Source organism: Sinocyclocheilus anshuiensis, unplaced genomic scaffold (genome assembly GCF_001515605.1).
Source record: "Sinocyclocheilus anshuiensis isolate Anshui unplaced genomic scaffold, SAMN03320099.WGS_v1.1 scaffold2901, whole genome shotgun sequence".
In the NCBI taxonomy this organism is placed as follows: domain Eukaryota; kingdom Metazoa; phylum Chordata; class Actinopteri; order Cypriniformes; family Cyprinidae; genus Sinocyclocheilus; species Sinocyclocheilus anshuiensis.
In genome coordinates, this window is record NW_015537927.1 from 221,405 (window position 1) to 243,455 (window position 22,051).

Sequence of the window (22,051 nt, forward strand, 5' to 3'; positions counted from 1 at the left end):
ATATATATATATATATATATATATATATATATATATATATATAATTTTCATTAATATTATACTATCTTCAAGCAAGATTTCTATTTTTAATTAATTACATTTTTATCTATTTTTTCAAAATATCTTCTTTTGTGTTCCAGAGAATAAAGAAAGGCATAAGGAAACAAAATTTCATTTGTTGGTTAACTATCCCTTTAAATGGAAATTGCCTTTGAAGCAATGGTTCTCAACAAGAGGGCTCGTTGCCAAACTTCCAAGGGGGCCTCAAGATGACTTTAAAATACAATTTAAAACAAGACCAGCATTAAAATAAACTAAAACAACTATTATTTTTATTAATAATTTTTTTTATTACTTTTTCTTTTAATAACCAGGGGTTCCCACTGTCTATGATATATCATATGATATATGTGGTATGATATGATATGATATATGATATGAGACTAATTATCAAAGTGTGATTTCTAGACCTGGAAAAGTCATGTAATTGAATAAAAACTAAAAAATTGGCATTCTGACATGTTTATGTCCTTCTATATCCTTTTATCCTTAATTCTTATCCAGAGAATCATAAACGATTAAATACATGGGGCCTTTGAATATTTTTGTGCACAATGAGCGACCTAGGAGTCAATTGAGAATCACTGCCTAAGTTTAAATCTTTGTTGTAATATATCACTATGCTTTTAATTTAGTGCTAGATAATGGAAAAAGCTATCCAAATCTTAAAACAGGTGAAAACAATTAAATATCCAATATATTTAAATGAAAAAGGAGCTAATATTGGCTTATACAGTATGGTGCTGATATATTGTGCATCCCTAGAGAATTCTTAACTCTTATTGATTGTTGAAAGCATAATAAAAAATTGGCTAAAAATATGCCATAAACAAACATTCAATATGTATGTGGGGGATGTGTAAAAATGTATGAATGCTTGGATTTCTGCAGAAATTTGCGTAGGTCTCTGTGTGGGCCTAATCAGTTACATTTTTCATCATCTCCAACAGGCTCTAATTACAGCGCTGATACAGAAAAGTAGTGCAAAATGCAGACTTTGTCTTTTTAAGACAAATCTAGAAAAAAAGAGCACAACCGCATTGGTAATTTATTACAGGCTCTGACAAATATGTCAAATGTGATGACTCCTGTGCAGGTTGTCAGGTCCTTTGTGCTAATTAGAGAATGAAATATTAATTGACAGCGATGCTGTTAATTAAAATACCTAAATGTGCACTGAAGTGTACAACTCCTGCCAAGGTTTGCTGCTATGTGTTGGCTGATGAGGTGCAGTTGGTAGCCAGTGATCTTTTTTGAAGAACAGAGCCACGGCCTCGTGCTTTGATATGGTTTCATATCTAGGTATGACAAGCTCTCTGGCTCTCAGACTGTTTGATTAGCACTTGCAAGATGTTCTTTTAGATCCTCTGACTTCACATAAACAAAAGTTCTTTAACTACCGTGGGGGAGGAGGCCGATGTTGTGGGAAGATATACTACAGATGAATAAAGCGAGGGTGCTGCAAGGACGCGGTAAGCAGCACCATTCAGATCTAGATGTAAACCTAACACGATCTTCCAATTGACCCAAGCCGAATGAATGCTGCTAGTCCCAGCGCTACAGAAGTGACTCAGATATCTTTGAAATATGTCTCGCTTTAGCAGTCATAGCTGCTGCTCTGTGACATCAAACTCTCGGAGAAAGTTGATTGCAGCATATCAGCTCTTGCTAGAGAATTTTGATGGGATAAATATGTTTGCACTGACATTTTGGAATAAAATATCAAATCTAATGTTTGTATAGTGTATCCCGCTGTGATTTGAACAAAAACTTAACTGTGCTAGTGCAGGATGGTAGTCATCCATGGATCTTTCTCCCAGTTGTTTTCTTAGAACTCACACAATAAAAATGGGGACAAGTCTATCTTACTATCTTGACTCCTGCTCAAAAGAATACGGCAGATTGGCCAAATAAGCCTGTGCTTTTGCTGCTTTGTGCTGAGTTGAATGCTAATGATCTTTTACTTCAAGTACAACAGGAAGAGTGGGACGCAGGAACTGACCTGCAGTTCCTCACTGTATTGGAGGTACTGTGAGTGTTCCTCTGGGATATAATTAAACTTCCTCTTCAAAGCTGACATGGCACAAACAATCCTGCACTGAGCTGAGCTATTTGTAATCAATTATATAGCGGGATCTGTGTTATTTAACTGGGCAGGTAAATTTAAGCACTAACCTCTGGTACAGTGACCAGACCTCGGTCCAAACACAAATATTAGTCAATGTTATGGTGACCATACATCTTCTTTTTCCCAGTCAAGGCCGGGAATCCTAAATTGACTTAATGTCTTTTTCTTACTGATGTGCTCTCTGCAGTCCTCATACATTATATGTATATTTGCATTGCTTTGACGATTCTCTGTAGATCCCACCTTCTTGCACTTCACGATTGGTCAGTTACGTACAATGCCTGCACGCTATTCGCTATTTCAGTCATTACCTTTACCCAGCAAGTATTAAGGACATAAAGTGATGCACAGAGAGGATATTTTTCAATATTCGCTTTTAATGACTCTACAAGATCAAAATATATTGGGGAAAAAGAAAACACCGACTTGGTATTTAACTGACAACATTTTTTTGCAAAGAAAGCAAACCCATAGAATATGGGTTTTAGTTATATGCAATAAAAATGCATAAAAAACAAAACGCTTGCAGAAATTAAAACTTACATTGAATACAAGAATATTATTAGTTATTAACATTTTGTTGGTTCTCCCTTTGATTACAGCAGTCATTCTCCATGCAGGGCAATACTCAATAAGTTTATGCATTGTGTGTAATTTCAATTTGTCATGTTACATTACATTGTTACAAATGAAACAGTTGAGGGTGTGCATTAGTTTTACACTCCAAGCATAACCATGCAATATGCTTACAAAATCCTTAATAATAAAATGTTTGAATAAAGAGTGAAGATGTCAATTTTCCTATGCCGGACATCACTTTTGCCCACTACTGTTATGGTCACCCTAATCAATGTTATTACAGAAATTGCCAGGCGACTAATAAGGGTCACCTATTTTATAAATGAAGTGGAAAATGTGAAAATAGTTGAATAATTTACCAAACTCAATGATTAATAAATGAATCAGTTTAAATTATCTTTGTATGATTGCTCAGTCAGCATGCTCGAAAATGTGTTTGGAAATACAGCACATATTGTGCTGGCGTGCAATTTCTTTGCAGTTATTTTAGAGAACATTCTGACATGCTAAGAATTAATCCTCATTGTATTCATGGGATGTCAGAAGTGTCCCATTCTCCTGCGGCAAACAAATCTCAGTCTGACATTGATTTATTGACTGAAACTGATGGAAACTTTCAGAGGCTCAGATAGTGGTCAAGATGGTGCATGGTATGTTTATAGTGAAATTATGGTATTGATTACTCGTTGTTTTTTTGCGACACAATTCCATTATTTTGAGACCTATTAGATATATATTTTATTTTAATTAAAATGATTCATGTTATAATTTAGGCATGATATATTATTGAATTCATTTTTTTTTTGTAGCAAAATCTTTTAATTATTGACTTTTTTTGTTTATTAATTATTTATTGAGTTTTATAACCAAAAACATAATTTATCTTGGCTGTGTATTTTGTCATAGACAAAATTGATATAGAAAATAAAACTATAATATTTAGTTTGACCTTTAAAATATATTTTCGAAAAAGCACTGATCATTTGCTGAAAAAGAACTGATAAACTTTAATAAAAAAATTTAAAAAACTTTATTAAATAAAAAATGTAATAAAGTTTCAGGCCCTTTCCCATGACTCTTTCATGGAATGTGCTCACTGTATCCTATATGCAAATAAGGTTTTTATAACAAAGTAAATGTGTTGCTACTGGGATTTCAGTGCAGTTGTTTGGACAGAGCTCTTCCTGTGATCTGCTTTATCCCTGTCTCTATCTTCCTTTGGGTTTTCAGTTGAATAGCCCTGACTGTTATGGCCTTCCATCGTGTGTATGTCTGACTCCAATACAATCTGTATTTCATGCATTCCAGAGCCTTTAAAGCAATGAAAGATAGCATAACTGAGGTTTACATTGGGCCAATGAATCCCCAGATTTTTGGTGATTTTCATGCTCCCTTAGGTACTTGAGCATGTGTAGTGTGAAGGATGATCGTTCCCTATAAGTGTGAAGGTAGCTTTTAAATTTCACAAACGCTAAAATAACTCTTTTTCACTTTAAGAAAATGTGTTTGACTTTTAGATGAGCTGTAAAATCAAAAGAGGATCAGCAGCCCATGAACAGACATAAATAAATATCATTTTATGCATTAATTATTTATATTAACGGGTAATATAAAGTAACATTAATATGAAATAATAGTGAAATGGAACTCAAAAGGGAAACATCCATAATCCATAACCGAAGAGGACGGAAAGCATGAATATTTTTACAACTTCAATGAAAAAATTTGTCATTATTTTGGGGGACATAACCTTTTTTGACCAACAAACCGCGCTGTCCTAGATATTTCAGCACAGATAACACCATCCATTGATTTCGGCCACATAAATCTTGCCTTCAGCTAATTACATCCACAAAGATTTTATTTATGGCTTTGATCAGTAAATTAACACTGAACGCAAGAGGGAAAAATGCATCTGACTTCCTCTTTACAGACTGTTTCACAACAAATTACTGAGTAACTGAGTCATTTATTCTATTAAAATTCTCACCCATTAGTAAATTGCTAGCAATGCATTGTACATAATGGCACATTATTCGTCTTTGTTTCAATCAGTCATGCGAAAGAAGTAATATTTATTCAAAATGCCAAAATATCAACACTGCCAAATGGCTTGTGCTCACAGCTGGAATATTCTGTATATTAATATTCTACTCTTCTCTATCAGTTCTGTTCATGAAAACCTCTCAAAATAATTGCTATTTTCAGTAAATTAATTATTCAGGATGTCATGTTCTCTTACTGCACTTTGCATTGTACGTTGAGTTTGAGAGACAGGGAACTCAGACATGAACAGTGGAAAAGGCGTTTAATTCATGGCTTTACTCTAGTGGAGCACTCTCTGGGGCAGCATGCAATGCTGATTGCATTTCCTGCACCTGTCAGGGAAGAGCTGTGCAGCGATGGCTTTAGATTAAAGCGGCTCTCTTGAGGAGGTGAGGAGAGGACTTCATTAAATCATTGACGTGCCTCCTCTCTCTATTGCATGGCATTAGATTCAGACATGCCAACCTTCTTCTCCAACTCTCCAAAGCACTAACCATCTGTTTCTTCTGCCCACTCTGCCTGCCTTTTTTACTGCCACCATTAGGACTTTATCTCCCTCCTACTTAAACAGCTCAGCATTTATAAACCAATCTGGTCAAGTTATGGTAATTAGTTACAAGTTGAAACATAATATAATTGTAAATTGTTCATTGTTACAGCGTCAAAAACAACAACAAATGAGGACAAAGTTGGCTGTGCCTTGGCCCGAGGAAAATATATATATAAAAATGTAATTTTACAATATACTCTTTGTTTTGGTCTTTTTCTTTTAAATTGTAGTGAGATAATTTATACTTTCTTCTGTGGAACACAAAAGAAAACATGGGTCTCATCACTAACCTATGCACAAATTTGTGTGTGAAATCTGCGTACAAATGTTTTCAGTAACAAATATTGATTCATCAATTGCTTTCATTCTAAAATGTATTGTAAATTTATGAAAAAAATTATGAAACCACCCATATGCAATAAGCACACTATTACATAGACATTTCATCTTGAATATATTTCACATAAATATGTATATGAATTATGTAATCAGATTTCAAAAATTACTTATTAGATTTTTAAAATGCTTAGAATCAGATTACAGATACTTTTTTATGGATTATAATCATCACATTATTTAGACTTAAAATATTTACTTGAAGGCCACCTGAGATTTTAAGTTGATATTTAAATATTAATAATTTTATGACACATTCACATGTTCACAGTTCTCTCATGTCGGTTAATGATCACACTGATATGCAGGAAAATAAATAAAATATTGTTATTGTTCAAGTTTTTAGTGTTCAAGTATTGTTTTTATTTTAAAGTTTACTTTTTTATGATTGAATTAATTAGCTTTTCATCAACTCACAAACTACTTGTTGTTGATAGTAAATATAAGCCGCTTTTCCACCACCGAACCGTTCTCGTTGCTGAACCGTCCTATTCTGTGCCAATCTAGCCCAGGCGGCACTGATATGGTTTCGTTTTCCACTGTGGGGCTGCTAACAGAACTCGTAGTGCAAAGGTGTCAGTCGTTGCCTTGGTTACACAAGTGTTTAAATTTTTAAAGTGAGTGATGTGACATGTAGCCAAGTATGGTGTCCCATACTCTGAATTTGTGCTCTGCATTTATCCCATCCAAGTGCACACACACAAAAATGAGAAGTGAACAAACGCACACGGAGCATTTTTGCTGCGGCACCCAGGGCGCCTTGCTCAAGGGTCTCATCTCAGTCGTGGAAATTATGGTGGAAGAGAGCGCTGGTCATTCACTCCCCCCCACCTACAATCCCTGCCAGTACCGAGACTCGAACCCGCGACCTTTGGGTTACAAGTTCGACTGTCTAACCATTAGGCCGTGACTACAGTATGAGATGTAAATAGTGACCAGATTATGGAGGATGATCAGATATTTCTGTTTATTTTGCTTAAATAGTGCACCTAGCCAGCTACAGAGAGAAACTAATAGCCAAACAACAAACAAGTGACCCATCCCGAGTGGCGACATCACTACACGCATTTCTGGCAGATTTCCGGGCTGAGAACGGTTCCTAATCGTGGCGTGCCAAACCGAGCTCAAGTGGAAACATGACTGGAACCGTTCCTTACCATTCATAGAAATGTTTGACCTGATGGTGGAAAAGCAGCTATAGTTTCTTTCTCTTTGTATTGTATGTCAACATGGCAAAATATTCCTATTCAAAACACACAAACACATAGAGAGAGAGAGAGAGTCATATTTGCTTAGAGTGATGAAAGGTTGCAAAGGAAATGTTGCTTGGAAAGCCATTGTATGGAGATGGTTTGGGCGTGTTTTATTCAAATTACTAACCTCCTGCACTGAGGCGCTCATTAAGAGTGCTCCAAATTCATTAACATTACATTGAGGTTAAGAACGAATTCATGTGCGTATACACGAGTTGTGAATTAGGTGATTTTTTTTTCACAAGAAGTTCTCCTGTGCATATAAATATGAATAATCCACACAATTATCCTATAAGTTAATGAGACCCATTGACTTTCACTGTGACATAAAAACAGTCAAAATGTCTTTTGAGTTGCACATACATACAGGTTCGTAATGACATGGAATTTTCATTTTTTTTTGGTGGAATGTCCCTTTAAGCGTATAAAGTACACTGTTATCCAAACTAATTTATTTCCTTACCAGTGCAGCAGGCCTACAATTCACCTACATAAACAAAAAACAGACAACATACTGTAGCTATCCGGGCACAATGCCACTCAACAGAAGTACAGCACTACACCAGCCTATTTACACAGATTGCTGAGGGATCCAGGGTCAAGTGCAATTTTAATGAAATGCTACATAGCCAGTGATCAATATGTGATTACCCTCAACTTAACAAGGCATAACATAGACCCCCAAACACTCAAGAGCCCCTGGACGAAAAATAGTTTAGTGTTTTTAAATTACTCATACATACAAAGTGTTTAAAATCAACAATAGAACTGGAAGTAACAATGTACACAGGAAAACAAAGTATACCTAACAATATATTATAAGTCAACAATATATTATGTCAAACAGCTGAAGAGTCAGAAAGGTTTCTTTGTGTGTTGTGAGATACTACATTATTCTTCAGAAAGAAGAATGCATTTCTTTGAGAAAAAATTACCCAAAAATGAAAATTGTCATCATTTACTCATTATCATGTTCCAAACCTTAATGAATAATTTCTTATGCAGAACATAGAAGATATTTTGAAGAATGTTTTTGTACATACAGTTAAAGTCATGGGGTGCAAAACAACACTGAATCACAGTGACTTTTATTTTTTAAAAGATCTTCTTTTGTGTGTTTTTTTCCCCCTGGGTGAACTATCCCAATTTCATTATCCCTATTGCATTTGACTGTTTTCTTCCGTTTAACAGGATTTAATAGGGCATTATCATTCTGTATTTCCAGTAGATTTGGGTATTTTTAGAATTAAAAACATGCCTAAATGTAGTGTTTTTTTTGCATCTCTAATAAAGCCAGTAATCCCAAATTGTATTTTTCTGCCAACCAGCTGAATAAGAAGGTTTAAAGAAGACAGCTGTGAATATAAGCCATTCAGAGACAAGGTGAAGGGACACCTGCAGAATCGCTGATGTAAATGTGTCTGCAGCAGATCTTATTTAGCAAATTTAATTAACAAGGTGAAATAAATACATAAGTTAATTCAGTCTGATGGAATTGTTTCACCTGACAACAGTATATGACAAGCTGCAGATGACAATACTGTATATTATCAGTGTTATTGGTTATTATATATATATATAATATATACCTGTATATATATATATATATATATATATATATATATTTGGGGAGGGGGGAGTAATGTCAGTCCTGTGTCTTGTGTTTTTCTCCCCATGTGCCTTCCATGACCTAGTTACTCCCTTGTTTCTTTTGTCCGGTGTCTTACTTCAAATGTTGTGCTACTCCTTTGTCTGTGTTCATTAATCATCTTATTAGTCCATCGTTTGGTTGAGTATATTAGCCTTGTGTTTCCTGAGTCCTGCGTCCTGTCTAAACATCATTCCCCGGTGCTACGTGGGTGTTCCTTGTCCTATTGGTTAATAAAGACTGTTCATTGTAAATGCTCCCACGTCTCCTCGCTCCTTCGCTCCACACCGTGACAACAGTATTGTGTTCTGTTGTATTTCAATATTAAAAAGCGATTTTGTGACATTTACATTCTCGTATATTATTTATTCATTGTCTAAAATGCCTCACTTTGAAACTGTCACATGTCGTTTGCTATAGTAAGACCCACGTTTATTTGTAAAAATCAAGGCTTTTATCAAGACGTGATACAAATTGTTGTGGATTACATCTTGTGATCAAACTAGGACTGTCAAGGTTGCAGCCTGACCTATCCAGCATGCTTTCTCATATAGATCCACTCTATGATCAACATATAGAACAAAAATTGGGGTTTGTGAGAGAACTGTAGGTGGTTCATCAGATTAACAAAAAGCTACTAAGTAATTAAATCATTAAAATGTAAAATTAAAATAAAGAAATGTAGTTTGAGTGACGAATGGAGCTCAAGTGTAAGTTTAAGCAGACCACGGCGTGACAGCCAGCATCAGCTGACGCTCAGCTGATGTGAACTCCTCCTACTACAATTAAATAAGATATATAAGTGCATCCGCACTCACACTTTATTATAATATTCGATTATAATATATCACACCTTAATCTATTGCACAGACATGCACAGACCCTCCTTCATCCCCAACTCCTCCTTATACAGGCATGATCACTTAGCGTTTTGTGGACGGGAATAATCTATCAGCTAATCGTTGCTTAATCTTGTCCAGTCTCATTTACAGACAGAAGTTTATATCTGTTGTTGCACATAAAAGAATTCTGGTAATTGAATTAGGCTTTGGGGGTTTCAAACCTCAGTGAGGTTTGCTTGTGGACAGCTCAGAATCTGAATCCTTCAGAGCAAAGCCTGTCGCCAAAATAATCTTCAGGACCTCTACAATAATCTTAATCAAACAGAGTGGTCCTGACTGAAATAATTTTAAAATAAATACATTCAAAATTACACACCTACTAAAATAATATGAAATGTTATGTTTACCTGCATGTCATGTGACCATTAACCAACACTGCAGAACTGTGAACATGCAAATATTTAGTTAAATGGTCGAAAATTAACTTAAATATGAACTTATTTTAGGTTTTTCTTCATTACTTCTGGGCTCCGTGTTGTGAGCTTCTTATTGCAAGTTATGGGCCTTTGTATGTCGCCGTGGATAAAAGTGATTTCTGAATGGCAGCTCTGCCATAAATGTCAGTTTTGTGAAGCTCAATGTACAGTTTTTGTGGTGATTGTGTCACAGAGGGCCTTATTTATTTCTGTGGTCATTTTTGAGGCTGTGCTTTTGTGGCACTTAGCAACCAGACTGTGAAGTGACAGTCTGTCTGTATTGATGAGCTTTGGATAGCTACCGCTGGTGCCTTTCACCACTGCTGTTTCTCCATGTTTGGCTCTCTCACTGGAGGCATTAAGGGATGATTTTCTACATGTTAGTATATAATTTTACAAGCTGCTTTGAAACAATATGTATTACGAAAGGCACTATACAAATCAAATGGATTTGGCTGGAATATGATGTCATTATTCATGAAACTGCTCTATTTATCACAGAAATAACTGGCATTACAAGCACAAGCTTGTTTGTCTTCTTTCGAAGTTTTTTTTTTTTAGTTGTCTCATGAGGATATGAAAACTTGCATATCAAAATGCTAATTGTCACACTTTTTAAATAACTGTCACATACTGCTAATTTACAAATGAACCTGAAGTAATTAATGTGACTCATCTCTGCAGCTGCATTTGTAATTGTGATATAATTATTTCAAAGTGAACCTGTTGTGTTTCTGTTATTCTGTGCACCTTCTGAATGTACTGCATATTATACACAATGTTTTCTTAGTTGCCCACTGAACACTAAATTATCGTATATTAGATAGAAAACTTAGAAAATATATAGTAACTAGCATGTAGGTTTATTTTTGTATTTCTGTGTTGTGTAGCGAATCAGCTCATAAGGGAAATATGAATAACTAATCATAACTAGTTATAATTAATTATAAATATTTAGATCCGCTGTAGATATTTACTTGACCTCTCAGGGTCAACTGTCTGTCAATTCTAAGAACGTTACTTTCCTGGTTAAGGGAAATAACTTTCTTACTGTACAATTCTACAAAGAGCTTGTAGCATAAATCTGCATGATTAAGTGACTCCAGTTATGAGCAAACAATGAACAACGTCAAGTGTGATACAAGTAAGACTTTATTAACTACATAAACACTTAAACTAGTCTAAACATACTACATAAACACTTAAACTGGTCTAACATACTCTGTGAACGTTTGTTAATCTAATGAATAATTGATTTGTTAAATCAAATGAAAAATGGTGTGTCTGATTGGTCCAGACGCTACAGTTGTTTGCTGTTGGATTTGCTTTATATGATCATTATTAATGCTTGTTATTGTTGAACTTACTGTAAGCTATTTGACTGAGTCTACCTTCATTTTCAGAAGCTTACAGCAGGTCAACTTTATGTGTTGTCTTGCAGAAATTCAACCTTGTTATTATGTTGCTACCATGACACAGTGATTGTACTGCATTATTAGGCAATACCATGGTACTTTGTTACATACTACAGTTCAAAAGTTTGGGATCCGTAAGATTTTTTTAATGCTTTTGAAAGAAGTGTCTTAGGCTCACCGAGCCTGCATTTATTTGATCAAAAATACAGTAAAAACAGTGATCTTGTGAAATATTATTACAATTTAAAATAACTGTTCTAACATATTTTAAAATGTAAAATGTCTTCAGTGTGACATGATCCTTTATAAATTATTCTAAAATGCTGACGTATAATTTCTTATGATTATCAATGTTAAAAACAGTTGTTGCATTACTATTTTTGTGGAAACCATGATTTTTTTTCTCCAAGAGTTCTCGAAGTTCAAAGAACAGCATTTATTTGAAATAATAGAAAAATTATAAATTTGTAACATTAGAAATGTTTTTTTCCTGTCACTTTTGATCAATTAAATGCATCATTGCTGAATAAAAGTATTCATTAAATAAATAAATAAAAATCTTATTGACCCTGAAGTTTTGAACAATAGTATATCAAGATTAGAAATGGTATTTTATGGTACTCTTTTATTAGTAAAATTTGTTATCTGAATTTTGTGAATAAGGTGAATTTTATAATGAGCCTAATTTGCAAAAGAGGCATGTTTATCTGAATATGTTTATGCTTATGCTTATTAACCCTGTTGTTTAAAACTTATGATTTTTTTTTTCAAAAATTCAGATTTTTACTTAATTTTAATCAGTTATTATTATATATGTTAAATGCTTCACATTTATTCTGAATTCATAATGTGTACAACATTTAAAGATTACACACTCAATAATTAATTAATTGAACTTTAATTGAATTTTAGTGTTCACGGTCCCATGCTATTTCAGGCCATTTAGCACTTGATTCAACAGGATTGCATGTGGTTAGTGAATAACGTTGTATTTGCACTAAAATCTTGTGCAACTGTTTAGTGAATTTGCCTCTGAGATATTTATTCAAAATTTGATTGGATATTTAGAAGGAATTGCTTTCCTTCTTTAATATCACATAATTCCTGCAGCACTTAAACTGCATTTGACAGCCTTCATAACAAAACCTTGTAATGTGTCACTCTTCATTCTGTAACACCAGCTGTCTGGTCTCCCTCTCAGGGCTGTTCTTCACTTCCTCCTCTGCATGCCCTCATGCAACACGTAACATTCTTCTGTCTATGCTGTCCCTGCATCTCTGACACTCTCGTGCTGTTTGGAAGAAGAAACATTTCTGCAAGGTTATAAATTTGCCTAATGATTCATTAGTCATCATTGCAGTCATTACAGTATTTGGGACATCATGTGCTTGCTGATAAACTATCGAAGTCCATTTGTGCCATGGAATAAAAAAAGAAAAAAGAAAAAAAGAAGAAAATTAATTTTGCTCTTACACCTTTTATTCTATTATTCTGTGGCAGAAACAGGCTTTCATAATAAAGACACACTGGCATTGTGCTCTGTACTCCAGTCTCAGTGCAGGACCTCTCTCACTTCTTGCTTGCTTTCTTTAGGGACCTTTCTTCTTACCACAACCAATACTGCTCAGCTAGAACTGTTCTTTTCCCACCGATCAAAAGACTGCCATGTTGAAAAATGGTCATTGTAAGAAAAATGCATCTCTATTAGTTGTGCTCAAAGGTTCTATACCTGACTGAAAACTAGTATTATGCTTCAGAAAATCCAGGGAAGTATCACTTCATAGTTAGAGATTAAAGACTATTGTGGAGCTCATAAACCTTTATGGTTTATTCATACCAATCAAAAATATTCATTGCAAATACGATTTTGAATAGCTCTATGCAGTGGATCCTTACTGTACAAAAAATGCTAGACATTTTCATGAATAAAGATTGGAAAAATAGTAAAACCTGCTAATTGTTTAACTGTAAGTTACCTTACCATATAGGCAGAAAAATTATGGTAACACTTTACAATAAGGTTCATTAGTTAATATTAGTTAACTACTTTAGTTAACAACATAGTTTAGTTAACAATTAATAAAAACCTTATTGTAAAGTGTTAGCAAAATTATAAATGATTTAACATTGATGTATATGTAATTTCACTGTGTTTAAGAAGTAAAAAATATAAATTACCATATAATTTACAGTTTAAATCTATATAATATTTTTACAGATAAATTGTTATACTAAAACAATTGTTATAAATTGTTTCAGTAAAATTCATTTCTTGGTAACACTTTACAATAAGCGTACATGAATAATCATGTACTTATGCCTAAATTATTACTTAATTCATCATATACTAATGATTATTAAAGGTGTTAACTAATCATGAACTAGTGAAGAGCTATCCTTAACTACGACTGGAGTCGATTCACGCATGAATAACGGCAGCCTTAACTACATGTTAGTATATGTTTGATAGTTAATGCGTTAATTAACATTTATTGGTAAACTAAATCAAACAGCCTCTTTAAGAAGGAATAAGAAATACTCTGACTTTTAAATTAATTTAAATAATTTAATATCATAATTTAAGCTTTTGGCATCTTCAGCATTGTCATAATCATTACTGGTTGGCGAAGGATTAGTCGTTCTCTTTCCCTTTAATTTCACCCTACTGTGACTTATATGCAGCTAAATAAATAAATAAACTCAAAACCCACAAAGAATATTTGAACGATTCCAAAAGAAATGGCCAATCTAGAAACATGCAGGTAAGGTCAGAACGTTTGCTGGGTGTCAGTACAGTTCACTCTCCATCTAGACGCAGGTCGTGATGATCCTGTACCTCCGCTCTCTGACTTCTTGAAAAGCCACACCATATCTCTTAATCGGGCTCAATACGCACTGTGTTAGTACATGTGTATTTGATAGAAAGTATAAAATAAATCATGAGCTGAGTTTCGTAAGTAGTTAACAGTGAATTAATTATGATTGGGCCCCCTCAAGTAAAGTCATGTCAAAATAATGCATTAACAAACCATGAGTTGATGTTAGTTTATGGGTAGTTAATAATGAGTTAGTAATGATGGGCCCCTCAAAGTAAAGTCATGACACAATGACACATTAACAAATCATCAAATAAAATACCATTAATATTAAACATGCAGTAAGAGTCATCTTTATTCCTTTAAACAGGATCATCATTTAAAGGGAAAGAGATCAACACAAAACAGACAAGATCAGTTATTAGCGTATTTAGTATTTTCTATGCTTGATGAGGAGGATCAACTAATCCTTCGCCAACCAGTAATGATTATGACAATGCTGAAGATGTCAAAAGCTCAAATTATGATATTAAATGATTTAAATTAATTTCAAAGTCAGAGTATTTTGTATTCCTTCTTAAAGAGGCTGTTTGATTTAGTTTACCCATGTTAATTAATGCATTAACTATCAAATATGTACTAACATGTATTTAAGGCTGCCATTATTCATGCGTGAATCGATACGACTACAGTCATAGTTAAGGATAGCTCTTCATTAGTTCATGATTAGTTAACACCTTTAATAATCATTAGTATATGATGAATTAAGTATTAATTTAGGCATTAGTACATGATTATTCATGTACCCTTATTGTAAAGTGTTACCCATTTCTTTAGTAAAAATATGAGCTAAATTATAATTCACATCAAAACAGTAAAATGATGTTCCCAGAAGTCCCCGTGTGCTGCATCATATATGATTATATGATTTGAAAACCTTATTGTTAAATTAAAAGTTAATGTTCTTCTCCCTGTACACCAACGACTGCACATTTAAAGACCCCTCTGTCAAGCTCCTGAAGTTTGCAGACGACACTACATTCTGATGTTAATGTACAAAATCATTTTTTTAACTTAACGTTTACTAATATTCATAATAATACAGACTGTAAAATATAAAGCCTCATGATGAATAAGAGTTTATTATAAATTGCTACATGTAATGCAATGTTTAACCATGCAGTTTTTCACAATATATGTCAGGATAACTTACAGTTAACTAACTAACACGTTTTTACTGTTATTTATTTATTTATTTTGAGCATTTTCAATTTTTTTGTAAAGATTTCAGTGTGATTTTATTTGTGATCACATTGATAGCCCTAAAAACTTTTCTTTTCTGTTTTTTCATGGTGTTTCTTCATAAGAGTATGTAAATGTTATAGTTTCTCTTTGATATTTTAGAATAGATTTTAAATATTAAATCACGTGCCTCCAAACACATACCACTGTATATTTACCGCTGTCACTAGACATATTGATCTTGCTTACTTGTCGAGACTGTTTAACTGTTTTCTTCGAGGAGGTGGGTTATAATCATTGTTTTGAGAGCCGGGTGGCAGACCAGCTGAAAGGTGTTGATGTACTGTTGTGCATTTGCTTTTTGTCTAGACCAACAGATATTTGTTTTCGCTTTTGGTGTGAATAGACCATTCGGCAGCCATTTGTTTCACTTTTTAGTCTTGCATTTGGTGCGAAAGGGTCTTTATGCATAAATCAGGATATATTTGCTATTTGAGAGCCTGCACTACTGTGTAATTTGTTTATGCAGACATCTGCCTGCTTGTCACAGCTGATTATAGTCCTCAGCAATTCGCTTTATTTAGATTCCTATATATATTTTCACATTCCGCTGTCACTGGACATTTTATGACATTTCGGTTTCAAAGTGAAAACATATCTCTGGTAAATTAGACCTGTTTTTAAAAGCACCATTAACTAATTTCATCCTCTTTCCAGCTCTACTGTATATCCTAGACCTCATTTTCATTCAGCGTATTTGTTTAACACTGGATTTCCATCCACATAAAAAATGTGCATTGTCAATCAAATGTCACTCATGGAAGGATTTCTCTAACAATGAAAGTGATGTGACATGATTTGAAATGTGGCCACATCATTATTTGTGATTGTAATTTTGGAATTAGTGCTCTGCATTTAACCCATCCAAAGTGCACACACACAGCAGTGAACACACACACCGTGAACACACACCCAGAGCAGTGGGCAGCAAATTTTTTTTTTTGCTGCGGCGCCCGGGGAGCAGTTGGGAGTTCGGTGCCTTGCTCAAGGGCACCTCAGTCGTGGTATTGAAGGTGGGAGAGAGCGCTGTACATTCATTCTCCCCCCCTACAATCCCTGCCAGTACGAGACTCGAACCCGCAACCTTTGGGTTATGAGTCCGACTCTCTAACCATTAGGCCACGACTTCCCCACTGAAATGAATGTGTATGAAACGAACCCATCATTTTACATGTTTTAATAGCTTCCTGCTGTCTGTGATAAATGTCTTTTAGCTTGTGCTTTGCTGCTAGGAAACAAGCATTCTCTGTGTTGTTAATGTAGTGATAGGCAGTTACAGCCTTCCTCTGCCCATAAAAGGTGTTGGCGATATGGTAAGGGTTGCACGCGGGCTCGTTGCGATCATCCGCCAGCCCTCTCAAAGGCTTTTATGCACTGGGTTCGGAACACAAAATTGCGGCCCCCCTCTTTGGACTTTCAACTTGCAATTAGCTGTAATTTGTCTGTTTTTTTCTCTGCGGCTGTATCATGACTGACTGACGGCTACATCCTGATATTTGTCTATTGTCTTACCTGAAAGGCCTGCAGCGTGATGAAACAAACATTTCATACTTTGTTCTGACACGGATGACATCTCCTTTGTCTGCTTTGTGTGCTGCAGTAGATTTTGATGGAATGGATTATTTTCATTTGAATGGCTGCCTGGTTGTGTTGATGTATCTGTTAGAGCGAAATCTGTCGCATACTTCAGTATCAGGCTGCGGCAGATGGCTTCAGAAATAGAAAGCCTACAATGAGGCAGCACTGTCTTGTTTAGCACATAGTAGAGTTCATCGTCCTCAGACAGTGCAGAACTGACTTAAATAATCCCCCTTTGTCTCAATAAACTGTCTTGACTGGAATCTCCCCTTGCGAAAAAGAAGAGTGCTTAATTGTATTGAATGTGCACTTGTTGTGTACATCAAATCTTAAGCATAGCAAACTGTATTGCAGATATTCATTTTAATGAAATAAAATAAATGTAATTAAAATGAGTACACTTTAATGACTGTTTCTTAACACACTTAAATGCACTTTGTAATGTCGAATGTGTAATTAAAAATATATTTAAATACACATGCATGTTTCAATAGAAATTATATATTTTATTTTACCATAAATGCTTGTCAGTACATTATATTTAGCAGTACACCTTAAAGGGTCCATGACATATTTTCAACACTCATTCTGGCCCTCTGTCTGAAATGAACAGTTTTAGGGGAGTGTCCTTTATGGCTTGTCAGTAAAACAGGGCCTGTTGTGATTGGCTAATACAGTTGAATGGGGAAAAGTATCAACGCCCCCGCTATTGCATGTGAGTATGTGTTTTAAAAACAACATATCCATATAAAACCGTAATTTACAGACAAAGTGTTATGAAATTGTTTACTTAGGCTTTGAAATGCAGCTTCTGTCAGATCTAATACAGCTGGCTGCTTGTTCTTTCAACAAAAGTTTCTTTGTGAACTCTCCATTACACTGTGCCTCATTTACTAAACAAACTTCAGTCAAATTCTTCAAACGAACATATAATCCTCCAACATGATCTGGGACATTTTGATAGCTGTTTAAACTGGACACATCAAAGTGAATGTTCCTTCACTCTTCCATTTGTCCTGCTGTAGGGAGAAGCTCAAGTGCATGGGGTACGTCAGAAATTAAATTATTTGCTTCTGTGGCGAGGTGATGTTGATGTTCCGTGTAGACAGTGTCAGCTGTCAAGCGACCAGTGGGCGTGGCCAGTGGTGAGATGATGTAAAATGATTTGTCACTGTCTTGCTCTAGAGGTGGTCATATGCAAATTTGTTTGCCAGTGAGATGTCACAAGTTCCACAATATCCAAATGGGCCGTAATTGGAACTTGGTTAAATAAATGCTCTTTTTTTTGCACCGAGGAGGACATTTAAGCTATAAAACCTGCAGGATGTTTTAAATTGTTCATAGACCCCTATAAAGGTCTAAGATCAAGAAAAAATCGATTTCTTGTGTGAAGAACTCATGACCCCTTTAACCATATTTCAAAGATAATAGAAGTAATTATGACATTTCATATAAAGATGTACTCAAGTGGGTCAGCAAAGCATAAATTTAAACTATAAATTTAAGCATAAGTTTAAACCATAATACATTTTCATTTAATAAATAGCATGCAATTAAGGCTGGCCGCACACTAGACGATTTTCAAATCTTAACCGATTTTAAAACCATGGGAGACCACAGACATGAAGTCAGTTCAACCGATTTTTAGCCTTATAATCCTCTGAACGCACACACTAGATGATTGGCGCGCATTCTGTTTCACAGTGAAAAACAAAGTATAAAAAAAAATATGGGTTCTCTGCTTTCATGGCATGTTTGTGGCTGCCAAGTTTCGGCTATAGAAGCACGCAGCATCCGGTAGGTGACGCTTGCTCGCTCTCATTGGCTATCGCGGGTATCACGTCGGAGGCAGCCCGATCAAGAGTCGTAAATATTAAACGTGTTAGAAAATATTCCAGTTAAAAACTGTGTAAAATATTTGGGTGTTCATATTACTAAAAACCCAATAACCAGACATCATTTAAATTTTTATGAGAAAATGATAAAAACTAAAAACATATTTAACATTTGGCTTCAGAGAGATCTTTCGTTGTTCGGTAGAGTACTTTTGTTTAAGGTAGAGGGACTCTCTCGCTTTGTGTACCCTGCCCTTTCCCTATATATTAATGACAAGACTATAAAGGAGGTTAATAGATCATTTTTGGATTTCATCTGGAAAAATAGGCCCCACAAATTAAAGAAAGAAATTCTTTCTAATTCTAGAGGTGAGGGTGGCCTTGATTTTATAGATTTTGTGGACACCATAAACACCTTTAAAATAAACTGGCTGAAGAGATGTCTTGCAAATCTGACGTCATTATGGTTTTTCATTCCAAATAATATATTTAAGAAACTTGGTGGCCTGTCCTTCTTATTGAAATGCAATTTTTCACCCAGCAAGTTACCCATTGCCTTATCTAATTTTCATCAACAATGTCTTCTTTCTTGGAAATTGTGTTTTGTCCATAGTTTTTCTCCACACAAAATTTTCCTCTGGAACAATGCTGATATAACTGTCAGAAATAAGTCCCTTTTTTTCTCTAAATGGTTTAACAACAATCTTAATTGTATTCTATCGGTGTTAGATGATGTTGGCAATATTTTAACTTATGGGCAATTTCTTAATCGCCATGGCTTCCCTGTTCCACCAAAAGAATACAATACATTAATAAAAGCTATACCAACAGGTTTAATTCAATTAGTTAGAAATCACTTAATGTATAATAAGGGTAAATGTTGTGTATCCTGTTTTGTTTTTGGGTTGCATTAACTTTTTAGATAAGATAACAACAGACATATTTGCAAGCTTTTTCAAGAAAAAAGAAAGATTACTCCAAGAGGTAAATTCTATTGGAATTAGTTTATAACTGATATAAATTGGAAAAAAGTTTGGCTTTTGCCCAGTAAGTTTTGTATATCTAAAGGAAGGAATTCCTTATAAATATCTATAAGGAAGTCCATTATAAAATCCTTCACAAAATCTATCCCGTCACAAATTCCATTTCTAAATATTCTGACATTGATGAGAATTGTTCATTTTGTGCTCTTATAGAAGAAACAGCTGCCCATTTATTTTTTGATTGTAGCATTACTAACAAATTTTGGGTTGATTGAAGTTTTTATATTTTTGCCACTATGAATGAGGTGTACCATTTTGCCTTCAAAGATATTATTTGTTATTATGAAAACCCAAAACACGTTTCTTTTGAATATGTTGTTAATTTCTTTATTTTGTATGCAAAATTCTTTATCCATAAGCAAAAATGGTGTAAGTCCTCTTTGTGTCTTACACTTTTCCTTGCTGAATTCAACTCTAATTTAATCTCTTAGATTTATAAAAAAACAAAAAAGTTAAATTTTTTTGATGTTTTATGATGATGTGTTTAAAGACACCTTAACTTTATTATGATGCTTTTCTCTTCATGTGACCTAGGTTTATCTTGTTGTTGATGTAAGTGTAAGTGTAAATGTTGTCAAAGATTTTTCCCTGATGTTGTTTGTATTATATGTTTTCTGAAAAAAAAAAAATATATATATTGATGAAAAAAATATAAAAAATATTAAACATGTTTGATATTTACGATTTGAGTTCGGGGGCGCTCCGTCTCGATCAGGAGCAGATAAATAATCGTAATGACACCACACAATAGAGGATTTTTTGGACAAAAAAATCGTTTGCGACAAGCCGCGAATCGGACCCCCCCCCCCATCGTTTGGGGATGCAGATCGGTCCGGCCTTAAAATTGTCTAGTGTGCGGCCAACCTAAGTGTAAAAAAAAGATTACATTCAGTTTGTACTTAATTATATTCTTTGAAAGTATGCAATACTTATTTAAGAATTTAAGTATGTATTTAAGAATTTCCATAATAAGTACTTTCTTTGAAAGTATGCTAAAGTGTACTTTTTTCACAAGATTCCATATGCCTAAAAAAAAACAAGTGACCCTTTTGTTTCTAGAAAAACATTCCCAGGGATTGTGAGATAGACTGAAACAGCTCAGGCCCATATTTTGGATGAAGTGAGAGTGTATGAAGTCACAGAGAGACCTCCTCCTCACGGCAGTCAGGGACTTTTATGCCACAAGTATTTGCCTCATGAGTCAAGGTCACATTTCTCAGGGCAAATACACAGGTTAATGTATTGCTCTGTGGGGCTTTCACCATTGGCTTGCTGAGTTTGGGAGGGAGAAATGGAAGGTCAAAAGGTTTTAGTGTGAAAAGAGGATTATTGAGCTGTTTTGCTTGCTGCATCCCAATATGCTCTTTTCACTGACATTAAATCCATAATTAATTTGCATTATTTTTTTATGTGCCATTCATTGTGCACCCTAATATCTCGGTTGTTTTAATTGCACACAAGTTCAGAGACTCCATCTCACAAAGAACATTTGAGTTTTTTTTCTATCTGCTCTTGTCATGTAGTTGCAGAAAGCTGCAGTCAAGTGAAAAAGGCAAATTAATAAACTGCGAGCATGACTTTTAATTTAAATTCCAGCTTATTCAAGCATTAGAAGGTGGCCTATTCCTTTTTTCTAGAACCCCTGTTGAGCGACAGACCCACTTACATTTGACAGAGATCCTGGGATACCCTGCTTCCCTGACATCTTCCTCACAGAAGTTTTGTTTGTTTTGTTTTGAGAACATTCTTTCATTCGTCAGCTATGGGATGACACGTTACCCTTTTCAGAGCCGTTTAATTCTCTCGCAAGGATTAGAGTTCTTTTCATCCGATGTCATTTTGTTGCACGGATCTCCCTAAATGCCAGATAACCTCTTTGATTGGACTGTGTCTGATAATGCCAGATTTAACACAATAAACCCATCATCTTCTATTGCTGTCATAAACACTGTATTTCATGCCCATCTTAAACCTCTTACACCCAGAAGGAGTGGGTGAGCAGAGCTTCTGAGCATGGCAGAGATGCACAGCACTTGTTTTCTGCAGGTAGAATGGATGACTTCTGTCTTCCACCGTCTCTGAGG